The sequence below is a fragment of the Sorex araneus genome, chromosome 1 (assembly GCF_027595985.1).
Source record: "Sorex araneus isolate mSorAra2 chromosome 1, mSorAra2.pri, whole genome shotgun sequence".
Taxonomy (NCBI): domain Eukaryota; kingdom Metazoa; phylum Chordata; class Mammalia; order Eulipotyphla; family Soricidae; genus Sorex; species Sorex araneus.
Genome location: NC_073302.1, coordinates 302,833,081 through 302,856,580, shown reverse-complemented (window position 1 = coordinate 302,856,580; position 23,500 = coordinate 302,833,081). Strand labels below are relative to the sequence as shown.

The following is a 23,500-nucleotide window of genomic DNA, read 5'->3' as shown; positions in this document are numbered from 1 at the left end:
AGGCAGAAGCAGGGTGTGTGTGTGTGTGTGTGTGTGTGTGTGTGTGTGTATGTGTATCTGTGTGTATGCATGTGTGGGTCTGTGCATGTGTGTCTGTGTGTGTATCTATGTGTGCCTGTGTATCTGTATGCATGTGTGGGTCTGTGCATGTGTGTCTGTGTGTGTGCCTGCATATGTCTGTGTGTGTCTGTGTGTTTGTCTTTGTGTGTCTGTTTGGGTGTGTCTGTGTCTGTATGTGTGTATGTGTGCCAATGTGTGCCTTTGTGTTTCTGTGTGTATGCCTGTGTCTGTCTGTTGTGTCTGTGTGTATTTGTGTGTGTTTATGTGTCCCTGTGTGTCTATGTGTGTCTGTGTGTGCCCAACTGTGTCTGTGTTTGTGTCTGTGTATGTCTGTGTGTGTCTGTATGTGCCTGTGTATGTGTGTCTATGTGTCCCTGTATGTCTGTGTGTCCCTGTGTGTGTTTGCCTCTGTGTGTGTGTGTGTGTGTGCTGTCAGAGGCCATGCTGTGGTCCCACACTGGGTCACTCCATCACTCACCACTGTTTTCTTTTGTTCCGTCTGTTTTCTGGAGTCTCCCTCTTGGATTCTGCGGTGGGGTGTCCCAGGGCCTCTCCTGGTATACTCTGCTAGTCAGGCAGGTGCCTCAGTGGCCGCCCCGAGGATGTAGCTCTGGTTCTCTTCAATACAGCGAACTTCCGGGTCCACCCAGTGCTGCTGAGGGTCTCCAGGGCCACACCTGGACCCCGTGGTGGCCCAAGTAGGGGGCTGTGTGGACCCGCATGTACCACCCACAGCTGTGCTGATCTGGCCTCTGGGTGCAGGTCAGCTTGAGTAAATGTACATGAGTTTCTGAGTCTTGAACTCTTTCTGTCTTTTGCCCTCTTTGTTTTGCTTTTTTCTGGGGGGGGGCGTGCGTGAGGGTCACACCCAGCAATGCTCAGGGGTTCCTCCTGGCTCTGCACTCAGGAATCACTCCTGGCCGGGCTCCAAGGACCCTCTGGGATGCCTGGGATTAAACCCGGGTCAGCCTCGTGCAAGGCAAATGCCCTCCTCACTGGACTATCTCTGGTCCTCTTTTTTTTTCCCCTTAATTATTAAATTTTGGGCCCCCAGCAGCAGTGCTCAGGGCTTACTCCTGGCGGTGCTGGGGTGGAGAGATTCAAGGTGCGGGGGCTTGAGCAGGCACCCTGGACTATTATTTCTTTGGCACCCCGACTTGTTTTCTTACATTTGGAGGAGCCGGAGGGGTTTCTAAGTGGGGCTTAGAAGGTGGAACGCCCCTCCCTGTAGTTCTCAGCCCACCTGGCTGGCAGGTCAGTGCAGGGGCCTGAGAATTCGAAGCTGCTCGGGCCCCTAAGTGCCAGGGATTATTGGGGCCACCTTAGCGGTGCTTGAGCCCTTGCAGGGCCTCGTGTGGGGGACCAGGTGGTACTGGGGATCAAGCCAGGGTCACCCGCATGAAAGGCCTCGCCGAAAGTCCTGTACAAGCTCTCTCCGGTCCCTCACTGGGCCTGTTCCCTCCCCGACTACCCCCCTGCCCCCCCCTCCCCCCCCGTCGCTTCCTTGCACTGACTATTCTTACCCAGAGTCAAGTCCAAGTTCAACTGGAACTTGAAAGCTTTCCCTCTGGCTCAGGTGGCCACTGGCAGCTGGACCAGCATCTCTGGCTTAAGGCGGGGAGCAGAGGTCAAGCGGCCAACTCATTTCCGACTGAAGAAATCCTGGTGGGTGGGGAGAAAGTGAGGAGGAAGAGGATGTCAGCTCGGCTTTCCCCTCGGACGGAGGGACGGAGGGACGGAGGGAGAGAGACAGGCTTTGGAGAAGTCCGCGCCCTGCGTCCCGTGCCTGGTGCAGGCTGGATGCAGGTCAATGCAAGTCATTCTGCTCGGACCTTCTGCTTGGAGCGGCGGGGCCTGCGTGTTCATAACCGGTTTCTGGGGATGGCAGATGTTAAAGGAGTGTGGGTTAGGTCAGCGAGCGAGGAGATATTGTTCCATTAATGAGCGAGTGTTAGCTAGGCTGTTCTCTGGTTCCACCCTTCACCCCCAACAAGCAGAAACAATTGATTTTCCATTTCGATTAAAAATAAGGAGAGCATCATGCCACTACGTATTTGACTAATAGTATAAATATGTGAATTACTTATAGGAGCAAAGCAAACAAATCATTCCTGAGAGTCTTAATCAGAGCTGCCATTGTCCCCGACTCCTGGGGCCCCTCCCCTTTCCAGAGGCCGGGGGTCAGGTGCCAAGTCATTTCTGTGAATTATTTGAATGATTAGGAGATTTGAAATGTGCAGAAGTTGGTTAGCTGGTAGCAGGGTTTTTTTTTTTTCTTTTTTTAATTTTTATGTTTAAACACTCTGGGAAGCTCTCATTGAAACTAAACCTGGGGGCTGGAGCGATAGCACAGCGGGTTTGCCTTGCATGCGACCCACCCGGGTTTGATTTCCAGCATTCCATATGGTTCCCCGAGCACCGCCAGGAGTAGTTCCTGAATGCGTGAGCCAGGAGTAACCCCTGTGCATCGCCAGGTGTGACCCCCCCCCCAAAAAAAAGAAACTAAACCCGGATGCCTTTCCAAAAATCTCACAACAGTGATGGGGCCACAGAGATATGGTTCAGCGGGAGAAGGCATTTACCTTGCACGAGGCCAATCCAGGTTCAATCCCCGGCATCCCATATGGTTTCCCTGAGCACCGTCAGGAATAATTCCTGAGTGCAGAGCCAGGAGGAACCCCTGAGCACCATCAAATGTGGCTCCCTGGGGGCTGGAGCAATAGCACAGCGGGTAGGGCGTTTGCCTTGCACGTGGTCGACCCGGGTTCGATTCCCAGCATCCCATATGGTCCCCTGAGCACCGCCAGGAGTTATTCCTGAGTGCAGAGCCAGGAGTAACCCCTGTGCATCACCGTGTGTGACCCCCCAAAAAATGTGGCTCCCCAAAAAGAAAAAAACAAACTTGACAAAGAGGGCCAGAGAGAGGGGTGCCTGCCTTGCATGCGGTGGACCCAGGTTCAATCCCCAGCTCCACATATGGTCCCTTATCCCGCCCGGAGTGAGCCCCAGCTGGGAATGCCCAAACTCTCCGCCCCCCACACAGATGGCAGACAGCAGGTGTTCTTCAGGGCCTCTGGCCCCGGGGGCTGGTTCTGACCCATTGTCTCGCTTCTTTCTAACCTTCGAGCTCTTGCCACTTTTCCACACCTGACTTGGCAGAGGGAATGTTCCCCCAGGTTCCCCATCGTCCATCAGTCAAGGGTGGTGATGGGTGGTGCTGCCGGGGATACCCCCGGAGAGATGGGCCCGGCGGACCCAGCTTTCCGCCCTGCTCCTGTTAATCTCCAGAGCTGACGCGGGCGCACAGGCCAGCGTGGGTCAGACGGTCCCTCTGTGTTAGCTCTCTGTCACTCGGCACCATGGTGCCCCTGGATTTGGCAGGTAGGGGCGGGGCTTAGAGCAGATTGTTCTGGAAGCACCTGCCCGTGCAGAGAGGTGAGTGGCGGGACTGGTGAAACACGATAGGGCCCCCCCATCCGCCCTGTTCAAAGCCTGTAGCTGGTCAGAGATAGAATTCCATTCATTGATAGGAACTGTCAATTCAGTGAAAAATCCGTGTCCAGTTTCATTGGCTTTTGTGTTTGACTTGGTGCCCAGGATCGAGTCCAGAGCCTCGCCCGTGTGGTATGTGCCGCTGGTCTCCATCCCTGACCTCTTCATTGTTTCTTTCAGGCTCTTGGAGGGGGAGGGTGACTCCATGGAGCCCGGTGGCTAACCACCCCCCCCCCCCAATTGGAGCTGGGGGATTAGGATGCCAGGCATGAGCTCCACCTGGAGTCATGTTCCTGGCCCAGGATTGTTTGGGGGTTTTTTGGTGTTGGGTCACACCCAGCGATGCTCAGGGGTTCCTCCTCGCTCTGCACTCAGGGATCACTCCTGGCAGGCTTCAGGGGACCCTATGGGATGCCGGGGATGGAACTCAGGTGGGCAGTGTGCAAGGCAAGTGTCCTACCCACTCTGATTGTGTTTTCAAAAAAGATGCCAAGATCCCCCAAATCACCATCCAGTTTAATTTTTTTTTAACTCCAGTGCTAGCACCCTATGAAAAAATTTTAGAATTCCATACAATTATGCCACTGATATACCAAGCGTAGCACACCACATTTGATGGAGTGTAAGGTAGAAGACATTCAATCTTTTTTTTTTTCTTTTTGGGTCTGTTACTCTTGGCTCATGCACTCAGGATTACTCCTGGCAGTGCTTGGGATGCTGGGAATCGAACCCAGGTTAGCCTTGTGCCAGGCAAACACGCTACCTGCTGTATTATCGTTCCAGCCTCAAGACAACCGATCTTGATTTAAAAAAAAGTATATGTATATATACATCTGTATGTACATATACACTTATATGTACATATACATATGTAAATGTATATATACATATACATATTTAGGGTTAGCCTAAATATATGTATTTAGGCTATAAATACATATATTTAGTATTATATATACTATATATCATATATAGGAGTGATAGCACAGCGGTTGGCGTTCGCCTTTCACGCGGCCAACCCATGTTTGATTCCTCCACCCCTCTCAGAGAGCCCGGCAAGCTACTGAGACTATGGAGCCCGCACAGCAGAGCCTGGCAAGCTGCCCGTGCGTATTGGATATGCCAAAAACAGTAACAATAAGTCTCTCAATGAGAGACATTACTGGTGTCCGCTCGAATGAATCGATGAGCAATGGGATATAATATATAGTATTATGTATATTATATGTTATACATTGTATATATTATATGTTATATATGTTATGTTACATATGTTAATATATAGTATTATTATATATTATATATAGAGTATTATATATATTTAGTACATATATATACACTATACCTAAATATATGTAATATGTATATGTATATATAAATCTGTATGTACATATATACACATATGTACATAAATATATACATATATGTACATATATATTAGCACATAAGACGCAAACTCTAACAACATATTAATGATCTCTAATGTAGGGGCTTAATGGCTCTAAGATGAAATGTAACAACTTTCACACTCTTTCCTCGAAGGAAACCTTTTTGGATCCTCTTTAGTCAATTATTCACAACCAGCAACACAAACTCAATTTTTTAGCATCTGCCTTTGGGGTGGGCTTGGGTGGTGGTGGGAGAATTCGAAATACCGGTGGTGGGAAGGTGAAGCGGGTGGTGGGATTGGTGTCGAAATACTGAATGTAATCAGTTACTTACTGTGAACGACTCTTCGAAAATAAAATGAAACAACAGAAAAAGAAGATGCCAGGAGTGGGGTGGGGGTGGGGATCTGTCACCCGCTGCCCACCCGGGGCTGGAGGAGCTGCCCTCGTGGCCGAGAAGAGGGCCTGGTGGCACTTCCCGTGCCCGGCTTTCTTCCCGAATCTGACACGGCCTCGGCTTCTGGTCTTGAGCGAAGTGCTTGCCGAGTGCCCGCGGAGGGCCCTTCCGGGGAGCTGCAGACTCTGAAACAAGATCCCAGCCGTGGCCTCGGGCCCCCTGGGCCCGGGGAGGCCAGCTGCCGCCCAGCACAGGGGCGGCTGGCGCCCGAGAGGATGCGCCCGCGTGCCCCGGGAGACGGGAAGCCAGGAACATGCTCTGAGTGAGTTTTCCCTGCCCTTTGAGAACCACTCTTAACAAAGTCAAGTTTATTAAACAAACAAAACACAAAAACAAAAACACACCCTTAAAGCAAGTTTGTCTGCTGGGGTCAGAAAGAGAGAGTGCAGCCGGTAAGGCACTCGCCTTGCATGTGGCCCACCCGGGTTCAGTCCCCAGCATCCCGTAGGGCCCCCTGAGCACTGCCAGGAGAGGTCCCTGAGCACAGAGTTAGGAGCAATCCCCGGGCACCTCCTGGGGTAGCCCTCCCACCCTCCCATATTCTTTTTAGCTTGATTTTGTTTTGGGGACCTCACCCTGCGGTCGTCCTTGGGGCATTTGGGGGAAGTGGGATTGCACCCAGCTCTGTGGGACTTCGGTGCTTGGGGGACCATTCGGAGCAGGGGCTGGAATGCTGCCCCCCTGCATGCAAAGCCTGCACTTGGCCGGCTGAGCCAGTCCCTGCCCCAGTTAAGGTTGTTTTGTTTTTTTTCTTTTTGGGTCACACACGGCAATGCACAGGGTGTTACTCCTGGCTCTTTACTCAGGAATTACTCCTGGCGGTGCTGGGGGACCATATGGGATGCTGGGAATCGAACCCGGGTCGGCCGCGTGCAAGGCAAGGCAAATGCCCTACCCGCTGTGCTATCGCTTCAGCTCCGTAAAGTTTATTTTTTAAAAAAATTACAGAAAGCACACAAAGTATTTAGAAGTGGTTTTTTATTTTTATTTTTATTTTAGGCCAAGCATAGCTGTACTATAAACCCAGAGGCTTTTTTTTTTTTGCCCAGAGGGCAAAGTTGGGGCCCGCCCTGCCCCAAGGCCTGCAGCCCAGGAGGGGGTTTCCCTGCCTTCCAGGGCAGCAAACAAACAGAAGTCTGCAGTTTGTCTCGGCCCAGGGAGCCTGAAATATTTACTCTCTGACTCTCCAGAAAAGGTTAGTCAGCCACACCAGAGAGAAGGTGAGCCTATCAATGGTGAAGTGGCTGAAACGTTCGGTGAAGCTGGGGCTCACCCACTTCGGGACAGTGCAGACTGCCTGCCCCGCCCAGCCTCGGGAAAAGCAGCTTTCTTTTCTTTCCTTTTCCTTTCTTTCCTTTCCTTTTCCTTTCCTTTCCTTTCCTTTCCTTTCCTTTCCTTTCCTTTCCTTTCCTTTCCTTTCCTTTCCTTTCCTTTCCTTTCCTTTCCTTTCCTTTCCTTTCCTTTCCTTTCCTTTCCTTTCCTTTCCTTGGGGGTGGAAAGGGCCACCCTGGGGGTGCTTGGGAGCTCTGTACTCAGTGCCTGTGGGGGGATCATTCCTGGTCATGCCGGGGCTCTCTCTCTGGCCCAAGCTTAGGGGGCTCCGTGGGCATGAACCCAGGTGCACAGTTGGTACTGCTGGTCCGATGGGGGTGGTACACTGCTGGTCTGATGGGGGTGGTACACTGCTGGTCTGATGGGGGTGGTACACTGCTGGTCTGATGGGGGTGGTACACTGCTGGTCTGATGGAGATGGTGTTGCTGATCTGATGAGGGTGATACACTGCTGATCTGATGGGGGTGGTACACTGCTGGTCTGATGGGGGTGGTACACTGCTGGTCCGATGGGGGTGGTACACTGCTGGTCTGATGGAGATGGTGTTGCTGATCTGATGGGGGTGATACACTGCTGATCTGATGGGGGTGGTTTTGCTCTCTGATGGGGATGGTATCGCTGATCTGATGGAGGTGGTACACTGCTGGTCTGATGGGGGTGGTAGAGGCTGGATAGGGTTTGCTCATCTGCCAGTGCATGCTGGGGTGGAGCCTTCAGGCGCAGTACTCATCCATGTGCTGGCCATGGGGTCTCTCCTTTTGTTGTGACACTTGCGAGGGGCTTGCTCATGTCAGTCGGCCGCTGTGTGCACGCGTGGGGGCCCTGGGAGTTGCACTCAGACCTAGTGCCTGTCAGACTTGGCCGTCCACCAGGCCCCTAGGAGCTTGAAGTTCATTTAAGATGTATATCAATTTTAAGTTTTGGGGTCAGCCAGGGCCGACTCCTGGCTCTGTGCTCAGGGATCACTCCTGGCGGTACTTGGAACCATATGGGATGTGGGGATCGAACTCAGATCCACTGTGTGCATGGCAAGCGCCCACTGTACTATCACTCTTTCCCCAGCGAGTTTAATTTTAAAGTAGTTAAAGACATTTTTCGGATGGGCGGCACGCAGTTGGCTGTGGGCCAGCCGGATTGCTCCCGGCCTGTTGGGATAAACGAATGTGTCTGGGGCGGGCGGGCCGGGCGGCTGCCCCTCTGACTGCCCCTGTCATGCCAGCGTTGCCTGTGCCCCCAGAGAACGCTGACCCTGAGGGAGTGGGGAGGTGGAACCCGGGGTCAGTGAAGCGCCTGGGCCACGTTGCCCGTCCTCCTGAGCCAGTGACTGGCTTTGGACGTGCCCCTGAGGCATGTCCATTCCCGAACGGGGCGTATTCACGGCCCAAGTGCCAGTGGTCAGCCAGCCAGGCCGGGCGGCCTCCCAGGTGTCACTCACGGAGATTGACCACAGTGCCCCCTGGAAACTGTGACAGTGCTTCCCACTGCCCTCGGCCTGCCGCAGTCCCCGGCCGTCCATCGGCTTCTGGGTGGTCGGGCTCCTTCCCGCCTCCCCGTGGCTGCTCATTCTCTGTCCTTGCCCTGCCTGTGGCTGAGCTGGGCCGTTTGCTTGCCCAGGTGTCCCCACTGCACTCAGCCAGAGGTGTCCCCTGGCACCAGTGCCCGTTCACCCTCGCAGGTCCAAAGGTGCCCGTTAGCTTGGCTGGGCACCAGAGGCCCCTTTCAGCCTCTGGTCCCTGCTAGCCCCCTTGCTGGGCCTTTGCAGGGCATGTGGGTGCGTCTCCGAGAGACCCCCCCCACGCCCTGGGGCCAGCCCGTCCTGGGCATCTGTCCACCTCGCTCACTGCCTCGTTGCCTGCGCTCACGGCAGAGGCCGTGGAAGTGATAGCTGCGCCTCCAGCCACCGTCTGCCCCAGTTTGTTTTCCCTGCCCCCCCTACCCTCCCACTCATACACCTGCTTCCAGCTCGCCCCTTAATGCAGTACGGACACGCCTCTCCCAGCCCGGGGGTCCCCACGTGGCTGGGGACGGAACCCGGGTCCCACTGCCTGCCGCAGTGCTCCTGGCTGCTCTCACACCCCCCTGGCCCCAGAGTCGAGTTCTCGGTCTGCCCCACCACGCCCTCCATGCTCAGGCGTGGTGTGGGCAGACACACACAGCCCTGGGGACACAGCTCTGGAGGACAGCGCTGGCCGGAAGCGCCGGGCGCTGGGGGCTCGGGGTGGCTGTTGGGGGGGCGGCGGCGGGTTCGGGAGGGTCTCGGGCCACGGGGCTGAGAGGGGAGAAAGGGTCCCTCCCTCCCGACCACACAATGCAGTGTTTGTGTTCTGCGCCTCTCCACCGAGTTTCTCCGCACAATCATCCAGATTTTATTTCAGTTATTTTGTGTGTGCACAACAGTGGGGTGAGTCCATCACAGGAACTCCCCGCCGCATAATGAGCCTCTGTTTCCTCGCGTCTCCTGGCCCTTCCTACCGAAGGGTATCCAGCAGCCGTGAAAAAGGGCCCTGGGTGCAGGTCCGGAGCAGATGACTTACACAGGGAAACAGTAGGGGGGCACTGGCCACCTTGGGTTCCTCCTCTGGCATCCTCAGGAGTGAGCCCTGAGCACAGAGCCGGGAGGAAGCCTGAGCACAGCTGGGTGTGGCTCCCCCAAGCAAGCAAGCAAACAAACAAACAAACAAAATAATAAAATTTAAAGAAGGAAAGCTATGGGAAATTGTCCTGGACCCACATGCGTGCCTCCAGGCATTGCTAGTGAAAGTCATTAAGAAAAAAAAATTTTTTTTTTGGTTTTTTTTTTTTTCTTTTTGGGTCACACCTGGCAATGCACAGAGGTTACTACTGGCTCTGCACTCAGGAATCACCCCTGGCAGTGCTCAGGGGACCATATGGGATGCTGGGAATCGAACCCGGGTTGGCCGCATGCAAGGCAAACGCCCTACCCGCTGTGCTATTGCTCCAGCCCCGAAAAAAAATTTTTTTTTAAGTTGTTTTCTGTATTACCGAAAATAGAATAAAGCAAGCAAACAAGCCAAAACCCAGGGCCATGCAGTATGTGGTGAAATCCGGTGCTTTGGAAGCAAATGGGCTTGGTTCCTTCCGTGACGGACAGGACCGTGGGGCTAGGCCATGCATGCCTGATTAGAAGGGCCAGAGCGAGGCCACGGAGGAGTCAGGTGGCCCTGGTCAGTGGGCCCGACCCCGAGGGGAATCTCCTTCCCATCTTCTTGTCCCGCCCAGCCCTTGGCGCTGCTGTGGTGACCAAGGGCAGAAAGCAGGCCTGTGCTCAGTTCCTGCTTTACCCGTCCAGGACGTGGGCTGGGGGGCTCAGGGCGCGCGTCTGAGGGTGTGGGGGGCACTTGGCACCCCCGCCTGATGTGCATTGCCCCATGGGCTGCTCCCAGCCGCTCAGAGGCGCACTGGGCCTGTTTGAGGTCTGGAAGCTCGTCTGCACCTGACCCTTCAGCTGCGGTTTTGTTTGGTTTGGTGTTAGGAGTGCTCAGGGGCGGACCCCCGGGACAGTGCTCAGCGAGCACTCCTGGCACTTCGGGGCAAGGGGTACCACGTGCGTCAGATCTGGAGATATTCCCCGCCCTGGCATCTCTCGGCCCTGTCAGCTGCGTTCCCACCTCACCCGAGCCTACCTGGGCCTTTACTCCCGGGGCAGTGCTCAACAGCTGTGTTAGGGCTTGGTGCCTGTTGGGGTATCACCCACCTGATTCCCTTCCCGTGGTGATGGTGGTGTGTTGGCCGCGGTGCCCCTGGGGAGTCAGGTCCCCCCTTCCCCCCCGCCCCCGGGGCCCTGCGGCACTTGCATACCTGTGCATGTCGGCGGTCACCCTCTTTAGCTGAGACCCAGAGGTTCTGGTGTGGGGTGCTGGGCCACTCACAGCCTGGGGTGCCAGAGTTTGTACTTCCTGGCCGGGTGCTCCTGCGTCTCTTCCATCATGCTGCTTGTCTGTGTTCGGGGGCCCTCACCCCCTTTTTGTAGGGCCATCGACACACCTGGCTGTGTTACCGCTGGAACTCAGGTGTGGCGGCAGAGCTGCTCAGAGCGTGCTTGGAACATGTGGGGCCCTGGGGATTCGAACCCATGACTGTGCATGTGCCTGCAACACAGGTGCTCCCAGCTGCCATGCTCTTCTTTCCAACCCTGCAGTCCTCACTTTTAGAGGAATTAAAAAAAAAAATTCTCCCTGCTCCACCAAATAGCAGGTAGGGCCTCCCCAGCCCCCACCCCCCTGCCAGGGATCTAGCCAGGGGTCTCACACGTCCGCATGCTTGCTTTCCCTCCAAGGTGGGACCTCGTGGCCCTGGCCGAACCTTCCTCCAAGCCCCGGGTTCTGTGGAACCAGCCTCCCCCACCCCTCCCCGAAAGGGCCGTTTTCACCGCCGCCCCCCTCCCACCTTAGGACGGGGAGCAGATGGTTCGGAGGGAGGAGTTTCGAGGTGACACACACAGCAGCGTCCGGCACGTCTGAGTCCTTCCTGCCCTTGCCCTTCCTCTGGGTCTGCATCCAGGCTGACGCTCCAGTGTGTGAGCACGGGCCGGTGGCACCGTCAAAGTGCCAGTAACGGGCCTGGGTCCCAGTTCTGATCACCTCTACTCTTTTTTTTTTTTTTTCTTTTTGGGTCACACCTGGCGATGCTCAGAGCTCAGTCCTGGCTCTGCACTCAGGAGTCGCCCCTGGCTGTGCGCAGGGGACCCTATGGGATGCCGGGGATCGAACCCTGGTTGGCTGTGCGTGCAGCAAGCACCCTGTCCACCGTGCTGCTGCTCACAGCGTGTGCCACAGCCTTCTTAGACAGGGTTTGGATTCAGGTTGTGGCCCTCGAGAATGGGACATGGCAGCAACGAGGTTTTGGTTTGGCTTATTCAGTCCTGAAACTTACCTGGCAGAGAATAATCATGTAATCATGGGGACTTTGGTTCCAGGAGAATCTTTTTTGTTTGTTTGTTTTCATTTGGTTGTTGTTGGGGTGGGTGGGGGGCAGGGCACATCCAGGGATGCTCAGAGCTTCCTCCTGGCTGTGTTCTGGGGGTCAGGTAGTTGGTGCTGGGGACTGGGGAGGAGGCAGGAGGAGTCACATACAAGGCGGGCAAGGCACCTTGACCCCCCTCTCCATCTCTCTGACCACCCCAGGGGACCCTATTTAAAAGCATAGCGCTGTGTATTTGGGGCAGGGGTGGGGGGGGGGGTCTGGCCACACCTGACTGTGCATGGTCCAGGGCATCGAATGGAGGTGGCCACGTACCGGGCCAGTGCCAGCACTCTCTCCAGCTGGCCCAGGAGAACCTTATGGGTTGTGCCATTCCTTACCCTGGTCTCACGCCCACAAGCTGCTCCCCGCCCCGCTTTGTGATAGCGAAACATTTTATATATATATGTATATATGCGTGTGTGTATATGTGTGTGTATATGTGTGTGTGTATATATATATACATATATATATATATATATATATATATAGTGTGTGTGTGTGTTTTGCCATTGGGGACGAGCTTCCTTCTCTTTTTCTCCTTTTGACTTAGTTGGAGATGCACGTTTGTGAATTTTAATTACACGCTTAGCTTATGCATGTGCCAAAAAAAAAAAAGAAAGAAAGAAAATCTTTTGTTCCTGGGTTGCATGAGCAACAGTTGTTCCAAGTTAACCTTCCTCTGAGGAAACTCAGACCAAGAAATCCGCGTCTCTAAAGCGGGTCTTTACCAAAAGCGTCCCCCTCGGGCTGGCGTGTGTCTCTGAAATAAATCGTTACCAGGATCGTGGGGATCTGGGGGTGCGGGGAGGAGGTTGTGGGAAGAACCACCCTAGGAGTGAATAATCGGCAGCCCCGGACAAAACATTCCTAAAATACTATTCAAATGAGCAAACTGGATGGGGGCTGTGGGCTGGGCGGTGAGCGACACCAGGGCTGCGTTTGTTGACTGCCCTGGCTGCAAACGAAGCAGGAAGCCCACCCCTCGCCCCCTCACCCCACCCCCGCAGTCTCCTCTCCGGCTTCAAACCTCACTCTGAAGACATCTCTGTTCCCCCTCGCACACTTCTCCTGCCTCCCTTCCACCTTCTGGCGGTCTGTGCGAGGACAGCTTGCTTTCTTTCTTTCTTTCTTTCTTTCTTTCTTTCTTTCTTTCTTTCTTTCTTCTTTCTTTCTTTCTTTCTTTCTTTCTTTCTTTCTTTCTTTCTTTCTTTCTTTCTTTCTTTCTTTCTCTCTTTCTCTCTTTCTCTCTTTCTCTTTCATTCTCTCTTTCTTTCTCTCCTTTCTTTTTTTTTTTTTTTTTGCTTTTTGGGTCACACCCGGCGATGCACAGGGGTCACTCCTGGTTCATGCACTCAGGAATCACCCCTGGCGGTGCTCAGGGGACCATATGGGATGCTGGGATTCGAACCCGGGTCGGCCGCGTGCAAGGCAAACGCCCTACCCGCTGTGCTATCGCTCCAGCTCCCTCTTTCTCTCCTTCCTTCCTTCCTTTCTTCCTTCCTTCCTTTCTTTCTTTCTTTCTTTCTTTCTTTCTTTCTTTCTTTCTTTCTTTCTTTCTTTCTTTCTCTCTCTCTCCTTCCTTCCTTTCTCTCTCCTTCCTTCCTTCCTTCCTTCCTTCTTTCCTTCCTTCCTTCCTTCCTTCCTTCCATCTTTCTTTCTCTCTTTCTCTTTTTCTCTCTCCTTCTTTCTTTCTTTCTTTCTTTCTTTCTTTCTTTCTTTCTTTCTTTCTTTCTTTCTTTCTTTCTTTCTTTCTTTCTTTCTTTCTCTCTCCTTCCTTCCTTCCTTTCTCTCTCCTTCCTTCCTTCCTTCCTTCCTTCCTTCCTTCCTTCCTTCCTTCCTTCCTTCCTTCCTTCCTTCCTTCCTTCCTTCCCTTCTTCCTCCCTCCCGCCCTCCCTTCTTTCTTTGCTTTCTTTCTTTCTTTCTTTCTTTCTTTCTTCTTTTCTTTCTTTCTTTCTTTCTTTCTTTCTTTCTTTCTTTCTTTCTTTCTTTCTTCCTTCCTTCCTTTCTTCCTTTCTTTCTTCCTTTCTTCCTTTCCTTTTCTTTCCTTTGGGCTCACACCCACGGTGCTCAGGCCTTCCACCTGGCTCCGCACTCAGTAATTCCTCCTGGCGGTGCAGGGGGATCCTGTGGGATGCCGGGGATCAAACCCAGGTGAGGTGGGTGCAAGGTAAATAAATGCCCTTCCTGCTGGACTATGGCTCGGGCCCCATGCTCAGGCAGTTCAGACCTGTTGGGGAGTTATTGATTATCCTCCCTGGGGTGCAAAACCTCTCAGGCCCACCCCCGCCCCCATCAGAGATGAGAGAAGACTTGGGTTGGACGTGGGAATGAGAAGCCAGAGCGAGCCCCCCAGTCCCCCACCCAAGTTGGCTATGCAACCAGAACCCCTGGATTCTGACCTTTGACCCTGTTCCTATGGCGTATCCCCTGCTCCCCCCGCCCCCCAGCCAGCCCCTCAGGAAAAACATACCCCTTCTTCTGAGTGTTCAGTGCTCAGGGCTTCCTCCTGGCTCTGCGCTCAGGGATCTCTCCTGGCGGTGCCCAGGGGGCTCTGTGGGATGCCCCCTGTGGGCCAAGCACGAGGCCAGCTCCTTTGTGGCGGTCTGAAGTCTCAGGCCCCTCTTCTTCCCTGAGGTCCCAGAGAACCTGTCGCCCACCAGCCCTTCCGGCGTGCTGTGTCCCGGTCCGCCTCTTGCCTGCCGCTCCCTGTGGCCAGGCACAGGGCGTAAACAAAGGCAGGGCTTTGAGTTTGGAGGCGCCATGTAAGGGAGGGAGCCTGTGGCCGCTGATGCTTCTCGACTTTGTTATGTCTGGGGGGGGGCAGGGCGGGTACACCCAGTAGTGCCAGGGACCATGCGCTGCTGGGTATCGAACCTGGGACTCTGAAGGTCAAGTGATGAGCCCCAGTCCTTGAGCCTCCTCCCTGGCCTGCCCTCCCTCCCTTCCTTCCTTCCTTCCTTCCTTCCTTCCTTCCTTCCTTCCTTCCTTCCTTCCTTCCTTCCTTCCTTCCTTCCTTCCTCCCTCTCTCCTCCCTCCCTCCCTCCATTCTTTCTTTCTTCCTTCCTTTCTTCCTTTCTTTTTTTTTTTTGCTTTTTTTTTTTTTTTGCTTTTTTGGGTCATACCTGGCTCTGCACAGGGGTTACTCCTGGCTCTGCACTCAGGAATCACTCCTGGCGGTGCTCAGGGGACCATGTGGGATGCTGGGAATCGAACCCGGGTCAACCACATGCAAGGCAAACACCCTCCCCGCTGTGCTATCGCTCCAGCCCCCCCTTTCTTCCTTTCTTTCTTTTGGTTTTGGGGTCACACCTGGCGATGCTCAGGGGTTACTCCTGGCTCGGCACTCAGGTATTACTCCTGGTGGTGCTCGGGGGACCATATGGGATGCTGGGAATTGAACCCGGGTCAACCACATGCAAGGCAAACACCCTCCCCGCTGTGCCATCACTCCAGCCCCCTCCCTGGCCCTTTCTATGGGCTTTCAGATGACAATTAAAAAACCTCGGCAGGTTGGGATGTTCCTTCTAAGAGAGGATCTGGGGTGACAGTGGGTAAGGAATCGACGGGTACGGGGACTGGTATAGACACTTAGTGAACTTTCCACGTAAACCTTTGTTTTTTGGCCACACCCGATCATGCTCAGGGGTTACTCCTGGCTCTACACTCAGGAATTACTCCTGGCAGTGCTCGGGGGACCCTGTGGAATGCTTGGGATCTAGCCCCGGCTGGCAGCTTGCAAGGCAAACGCCCTCGCCTCTGTCCTATCACTCCACCCCTCAACACTTACTTTTGGAGTTGCGGTTAGCGAGTTTTGCTGCCGAGAAGCTCTGCGTGTGTGTGTGTGTGTGTGTGTGTGTGTGTGTGTGTGTGTGTGTGAGCATATGTGCATACATGTGTGTGTATGCACATGTGTGTGTGCGCGCATACATCTTGTGTAAAAATATCTGCATTTGTGGGATGTAAAGACGCGCACGTGGCTGGGCGCCGCCCCGCTGCTCACAAAGCCTGTTGTTTGGTGTGGACACCAGCGCTCCTAGGACTCGCCTTGTGCTCTAACACAGTCGAGTGCTCAGGCCCGCACAAGCCCGTTTTTGTCAGAGAGAGAGAGTGAGAGAGGGAGGGAGGGAGATTGAGATTTGAACAAGGAATCTTCACTGACAGTTTCTTCCCCTAATCAAGTGAGACTGTGAGACTGCGAGACTGCAGGGGGGTGGGGTCTTGGGTCTTTTTGTTTTTCGTTTTTTAATGTTTTTGATTTTTTGAGGTCGTACTCCTGGTCGTACTCAGGGCTGACTCCTGGTTCTGTGCTCAAGGATTACTCCTGGCAGTGCCCAGGGGACCCTGTATGGTGCTGGGCGTCAAACCCAGGTCGGCTGCGTGCAAGGCAGATGCCTCTTTTGCTAGGGCCCCTGCCCCTCGTCCCTGCTTTATTTATTTATTGTTTTTCGCTTTTTGAGTCACATCCGGTGATGCTCAGGAATCACTCCTGGTGGTGCTCGGGGCACCCTATGGGATGCCAGGGGTCGAACCCAGGTCAGCTGCATGCAAGGCCAACGCCCTCCCCGCTGGACTGTCACTCCGGCCCCATGCCCTATTTTTAATTTGTTGTGTTTTCCAGGTTGTATCTGGTGGCTCTCAGGGGACCCCAAGATCCTGGGGACGGAAACCCCAAGCTTCTGTAGGCAGAGCAGGCGCCCAGCCCCGGGGCCACGGCCCGGCCCCACTGCCTGAGTCCTGGTGCCCCGCGCTGCAGAGTGGGCTTTCTGCACAGTGCGCTGGGGCTTGCTCCTCTGGCCGCACCGGAGCTCCCGGCTCCCACCCTGGCCGGCCGGGCCCCTCCCTGGAGTGGCCGGTGCCGTCATTGTTCTCCGCACTTGGCGTGGGGTCCCGGGCCCGGCTGCTCGCTGTGTGTGGCAGGATTTCCGCCCCAGTCAAAGGCTGGACGCCCTTCCCCTGCGAGGACGCGCCTGCACCTCCTCCGCCTCTTCCTCCATCCTGCCCAGGGCCGGGGGATGCCGGCCACGTCCATCCCTTGGCCAGTGTGGAGACGGGCCTCCCCTACCTCTGAGACCTGGTGTTCAAATTCAAGGGCGTTTGTACTTACCCAAGACCAGAAGTGTCTGGATGACACACTCCTCCTTTCAGAAGGAGTGTTGTGTATGTGTGTGTGTGTGTGTGTGTGTGTGTGTGTTTGTGTCTGTGTGTCTATTTGTGCTTGTGTGTGTCTGTGTGTGTGTGTCTGTGTGTGTCTGTGTAGGTGTCTGTGTCTGTGTGTGTGTCTGTGTGTGTGTGTTTGTGTCTGTGCTGATGTGTGTCTTTGTGTGATCCTGGTTTCCTGTCTCTGCTAGCTTGAAGTTTCATGAAACTGTTTTTGGTGAGTTTCCCACTATCAGAAGGTGGCTGGCGGTTGGTGTGTGTGTTTCTGTGTGTGTTTGTGTGTGTGTATATCTCTGAGTGTGTTTGTGTGTGTCTCTGTGTGTTTGTGTCTGTGTATCTCTTTGTGTGTCTGTGTGTATCTCTGTGTGTTTGTGTCTGTGTGTCTCTGTGTGTTTGTGTCTGTGTGTATCTCTGTGTGTGTGTTTGTGTGTTTGTGTCTGTGTGTCTGTCTGAGTGTGATCCTGGTTTCCTGTCTCTGCTAGCTTCGAGTTTCACGGAAACCGTGTTTGGTGAGTAAAAACTCCAGAATGGCGCAGGGTGGCTGGGTGGTTTGCCCCTGTGTGGGCAGGGCCTAGGTTGCAGCTGCCATGCTGTGTTTCCTGGGCTCCCGTGCCCCAGACACGCCTCCCTCCTGCTTCCCCGGGGCAGCCACTGCAGCGCGTGGGCTTGGGTCTCCGGCGCCGCTGGCCCAGCCACCCTGGCGTCAGGGCCCTTGCACTCCCTGCCCCGTTTGTCTCTCCTTCCTGTGCTGTGCAGCCAGCCCTGGGGCTTCTGCCTCAGTCTGTGGGGCACCTTTTCCCCAGTCCCACGGGGAGGTGGGAGATGCCCCGGTATCTTAGCTAAGCCAAGGCGAATCTCCTCTTTTAATTTAAAAAAAAAAAGTGTTATTCCCCCCCCCCCCCTTACTTTTGAATAGACAGTACATCAGTGCAGGTTACCAACCTCACGAGCAGAGAAGCCACCGGGGATGAGAGGAAATCTCCTTGGGACAGTCTGGGTGGGACAGTTCCCTCCCGGGAGAGGCACCCCCACCTCTCATTCCTGCTGTGTTCATCCCGAGACGTCCTCTCCGTGGACAGATGCCCCCCTGGCGCGTACACACACACACACACACACACACACACACACACGCACGCACGCACGCACGCACGCACGCACGCACGCACGCACGCGCACACACACGCACACACACACACGCGTGTCAACACAGGCCTTTAGCTTTTTTTTTTTTTTTTTGCTTTTTGGGTCATGCCCAGCAATACTCAGGGGTTACTCCTGGCTCTGCACTCAGGAATTACTCCTGGTGGTGCTTAGGGGACCATATGGGAAGCTGGGAATCGAACCCAGGTTGGCCTCGTGCAAGGCAAACGCCCTTCCTACTGTGGTATGGCTCCAGCCCCAGGCTTTTAGCTTTTAATTCATGATTTATTTGGGGGAGGGGGGAGTTGGGGCCACACTTGGCAGTGCTCAGGGATTCCTCCTGGCTCTGCACTCAGGGATCACTCCTGGCCAGGCTCAGGGAACACTCAGGGCTATTAGAGTCAGCCTTGGTCAAGGCCAGTGTACGTCTCCCTGTTACCCTCTCTCCGGCCCCACCGAATGTTTTTATTTTTGAGCTGGCACCATTGGCTGTGCTCTTTTGTGCCTGGTGGAGCATGTGGCCAGAGAAATTCCACTGGCAGAAAATGTCCCTCGTGGGGTCGGGATGATAGCACAGTGGGTAGGGCATTTGCTTTGCACAGGGCCAACCTGGGTTCGATTCCCAGCACCGACAGGATTCCAGAGTGCAGAGCCAGGAGTAACCACTGTGCGTTGTTGGGTGTGACCCCCCCCCCAAAAAAAAAACCACAAAATGACCCTCGTGCTGCCACTTGCCCCCACTGTGTTTGGAGGGACTCGGGGGTAGGAGGCATTGGGGCTGCTTTTTAAGTGGGGCCCAGGAGAGGGGGCTTCAGACTCCATCTCTGCTTTCGACCCCTTTTCCTGCCCTGCTGGTCCAGGCTGTAAGCTGCCCCCACAGCCATGCGGGTTTCCTGGAATGAGGCTAGAGTCCAACCAGAGATTTTCCATTAAAAAAAATGTATATATATATTCATTATATATATTTTTTAATTAAAAATTTTTTTAACTAAAAAAATTTGTATTGTGTTTTAGTCTTTGGGGTTCAGGCCTAGCAGTGCTCAGAGATCACGCCTGGGGTGCTCGGGGACCCTGTCTGTTCTCTGAAAGTGTGCAAGGCCGTCTCTGCCCCCGGCCGGCCCCTGGTCAGCTCCCTGTCTCCATAGCTTTCCCCATGACCTCTCAGATCCTTGGGGGGGGGCGGGGGGAGTGGCATCCTGTGATGAGAGGCTTCAGGAGTGGGCACTGATCCGTGTGTCCAGGGCCCCTGAGACCTGGTTTCGGGTGGATGCTGCGTCGCCGTGCTCTGAGGATCGCCCATGGGTGCTGCCCGGTGACTGTGATTTGTATTCGGGTCTCAGAAGCCTCCGTGTTCTGTTACCGTCATAGTGATGGGCAATGCTTTATTTGATTTCTTTGGCTCCGGGGTCGCGCCTGGCCGTGCTGTGCCGAGGATTGAACCCGGGTCGTCTCGCACCAGGCACGTGGCCTACCTGTTGTACTGTCTCCTGGGCCATCCAAAGTGGAGATTCTTGGGGAGGGGGGGTGGCAGGGAGGGGGAGAGGAGGAGCAGCACCCCAGCCCGCCTCACTGACCCCGGGCCCCCAGGCTCGCCCAGACCTTGAGGATTCTCTTCTCCACCTGGTTCAGTGGCATTTGAAGGCAGGCGCGCGCGTGTGTGTGTGTGTTTGCGCAGGCATGTGTGTGTGTGCAGGTCTGTGTGTGTGCGCAGGCATGTGTGTGTGCAGGCCTGTGTGTGTGCAGGTCTGTGTGTGCGCGCGGGCATGTGTGTGTTTGTGTGCAGGCCTGTGTGTGTGTGCAGGCATGTGTGTGTGTGCAGGCCTGTGAGTGTGCAGGTCTGTGTGTGCAGGCCTGTGTGTGTGCGCAGGCATGTGTGTGTGCAGGTGTGTGTGTGCAGGCATGTGTGTGTGTGCAGGTGTGTGTGCAGGGGTGTGTGTATGCAGATGTGTATGTGTATGCAGGCATATGTGTGCAGGCGTGTGTGCATATGCAGGCGTGTGTGTGTGTGTGTATGTGTGTGTGTGTGGGTGTGTGTGTGTGTGTGATCAAATGCTTGGAATGTTAAGAAGCGTTTTCCTGACCTGAGTCGTTTTCTCGTCCTGACCGGCTGGCCACTTTGATCCCTTATCAACACTTTCTTCGGGAATTGAGAGTTTTGCTAAAGTGGCCCATTGTTCCCAGGTGTTTTTATTTATCTTACCAGCTGAATGGACTGGCGGCCGGGCCCACTGGAGCCCGCCTTTCCTTATATGGCCCTGGCGCACGGCAGCGGAAGGGGAGCGGGATTCTTGAGGAACGTTTCCTTCCTCCTCCAGGATCTCCACCGCCCTGGGGGAGCACTTCTCGGGCGGGCTGCCCACGTGGGGGTCCCACCTGCCCCTCCGCCTTCTGCGAGGCTGCTTCACTGCTCGCTGCCCCCGCCACCCCCGCCCCCAGACAGCACCTGGGCCAGGTCCCGCGTCCAGCCTCATCCCTGGGCTCTGTCCCCAGGATGTCACCTGCTTCCCAGCTTGGCTGCAGCCCCGCACAAGCCAACTCTGGTGCTGTGCTGACCCTGCCCCCTGCCCAGAAGGGAGAGGCTGTCTCTGGGGGGGAGCGGGGTCACAGCGGGCGGTGCTCAGGGCTCACTCCTGGTGGGCTACCCTAGCTGGTGCGGGGAACCTAGCAGGGGGTGTCTTTTTGGTCTCTGCCTTCAGGACCTGGTTTCCCTGCGATTAAGATTTTTTTTTCTTTTCGGGTCACATCCAGCGATGCACAGGGGTCACTCCTGGCTCATGCACTCAGGAGTTACCCCTGGCAGTGCTCGGGGGACCATATGGGATGCTGGGAATCGAACCCGGGCCAGCCACGTGCAAGTCAAATGTCCCACCCACTGCACTCTCTTCTCTCCAGCCCCAAGATTTTATGTTTTATGACGAAAAACACCCCTGTTTATGGCAAAGAATTGAATTCGATTTGCTAACACGGGTTGCAATGTGTGCTCGTGTTTATTTTATTTATTTAAATCAAATTCCCCCCCCCTTATTGATTGAACTGCTGTGAGATACACAGTTGCAAAGTTGTTGGGTATTGGGGCTTCCTTCCCTCCTTCCCTCCCCTCTTCCTTCCTTCCCTCCCTCCCTCCCTCCTTCTCTCCTTCCTTCCTTCCTTTCTTTCTTCCTTCCTTCCCCCTTCCTCCCTTCCTCTTTCCCTCCCTCCCTCTCACCCACTTCCGTCCCTTCCTTCTTTCCTTCTTTTAAATTTTTTTTTATATATTGGGAAAGACGAGTAAGGAGAGGGATTCCATGGCTGCTTGTTTGCGGGTTTGGGCAATAGTAATGGCACTGAGTTCAGTCTTCCGCCTTCAAAGGGTGGAGGGCAACTTGGTTCCATCCTCGGCATCCCAGATGGTCCCCTGAGTACCGCCAGGAGTGATCCCTGAGCACAGAGCCAGGAGTAAGCCCTGAGCATTGGCAGGTGTGGCCCAAAAAGCCAAAAAAAAAAAAAGTTTAATAAAACCTCCACACTAAAATTGCAACACAATTATCTTAATTCCCTTTGCCATAAATCTCTAGCTGGCGGTTTTCTTTGGAATGTTTTCATTGCATGCAAATTTGTGTTGTTCTAATGTGATGACAGTTATATATTTTTATAATTTTCAGATATAAGTTTATAATTATTGAGATATAAAATCAAACAATCAGTGAATAACTAAACTGTGGTGGGGGAGGGATGCCCGTTAGCACCGCAGCTAAGTCAGCGGGAAATTCAGTGATAGCATAGCAGCAGGGCGCTTACCTTGCACACAGCTGACCCAGGTTCCATCCCCGGCATCTCAGATGGTCCCTTGAATGCACCAGCAGTGACCCCTGAGCTCAGAGCCAGGAGTCAGCCCTGAGCACCATCGGGTGTGGCCCCCCAAACCAAAAAATAAAATAAAAACAAGAACTTCCGGTTGAGAACCTTCCAGGAGGCGGGCAATACCAGTGTAGTGCTTCTGACTACACTGGCTCAAGGGGCCGTAAGCCAGGAGGGGCCGTGTGGGTGGGTGGGAGGCAGCGGGACTCCTGCCAGGGTCCATTTCTGATGAGGAGATGCTGGCATTTGTGGGCCCGCGGGCAGGAGGCCACCTCTGCTCGCCATGGGCAGCCCCAAGTCTGGTCTGTGGACAGGGTCCTTAGCGTCTTGTTTTGGTCTTGTCACACCTGGCAGTGCCCAGCAGCTGTTCTTCGGGGATGCCCAGGTCCCCTGTGTGCACAGCCAGTGCTCAGCCCCTGTCTCCAGAAGGCCCCGCCCCCCTGCCCAGGGATCGAGGTCATGGCACGGCACAGCTGACCTTTCGAGGCCATGTCCATCTGTTTGTCGGTGCTGGCTGAGTCCGTCTGCCCCGTGTGCCTGGGGCTTGTGTCCACAGCCCTGCCCGTGTCCCTGTGTCACTGCCCTGCATGGAAGGACCCACATGTGGCCCTGGCCTGTATGCTTACCCAGGCAGGGACCTTGTCTCTGGACCCTGGAGGCTTCTGCCCTTCAGCACCCCCCGCCCCCTGCCGGGGCCCAGAACCACCCCCCCCGCCCCCAGCCCAGCCTCTGCTGCCATGCTGTTCACTGCACTTTCTTCTGGAAAACCTCTTTGGCATGACTGGTTCTTTGTGGGTTTTGTTTCTTGCGGGGGTGGGGAGTAGGGGTGTCACCTGGTGGTTCTCAGGGGCCCCTCTTGGGTCGGTGTTTGAAGGCCATGCCTGGCCACCCGCCCCCGGCAGTGCTGAGGGGGCCCAGGGAGCTGACCCTGTGACCACGTTCTAGTGCTCAGGAGTCACTCTTGGTGGGACTCGGAGGACCCAAGGGGGTGCCGGGGATTGAACCCAGGCCAGCTGTGTGCAAGGCTCAGGCCCTCCCGCCATGCTGTGTTACCGGAGTAACACAGGACAGCTCGTCTGCACGTGGTGATCTGATGGGAGCTTGGCTGACTGTTGGGTCACAGAGCAGCCGCCACGTGAGTTTGCAGATGTGAAGGGTCACAGGTGGTTGGGGAGGTCCCGCGTTCTCTCATCCATCCTCTCGTCACTTGGCGCTGTTCAGGAGGGCCCTGCGTGCTTCGTGCTGGCTAGAGAGAATATTTTTCCAGACAGCGTTTCCAGCGGAGGCCTTTGCTGGCTGCTGATGAGCTCAACGTCATTATCTCCCCTTCGGTGCCGGGTTATTTCCGCAAGCCGGTGCAGTGATGCCCGGTTACAGGAATCTCTCTGACCCACACTTTCCCTGGAACGCAACCTCAGACGTGCATGAGTTCGTTCAAATATGAGAGAGTCCCCATTTGCATTCGAGGCCGACACGAGGAAGTGTGGGTTTGTAATTCTCCGACGCTTTTCAGTTTCTGTCTTTACTTCCGTCCTTTTGGCTCGAGTGAATAGAAAAATTAACAAAAACTTGTATGCTAACTCCCCTGCCAGAACTTCAGTCAGAGAACTCGTGGAGCTAGGACCGAGTCAAGCAGCTGTTAGTGCCGGCGGG

The 23,500-nt window shown here is 54.8% G+C and overlaps 1 protein-coding gene across 1 annotated transcript in view; it reads left to right on the top strand.

Moving 5' to 3' along the window:
• The window catches only part of WWC2 (WW and C2 domain containing 2), a 129,995-nt gene that overhangs the window by 3,298 nt on the left and 103,197 nt on the right, over positions 1-23,500 (top strand). The window lies entirely within an intron of this gene.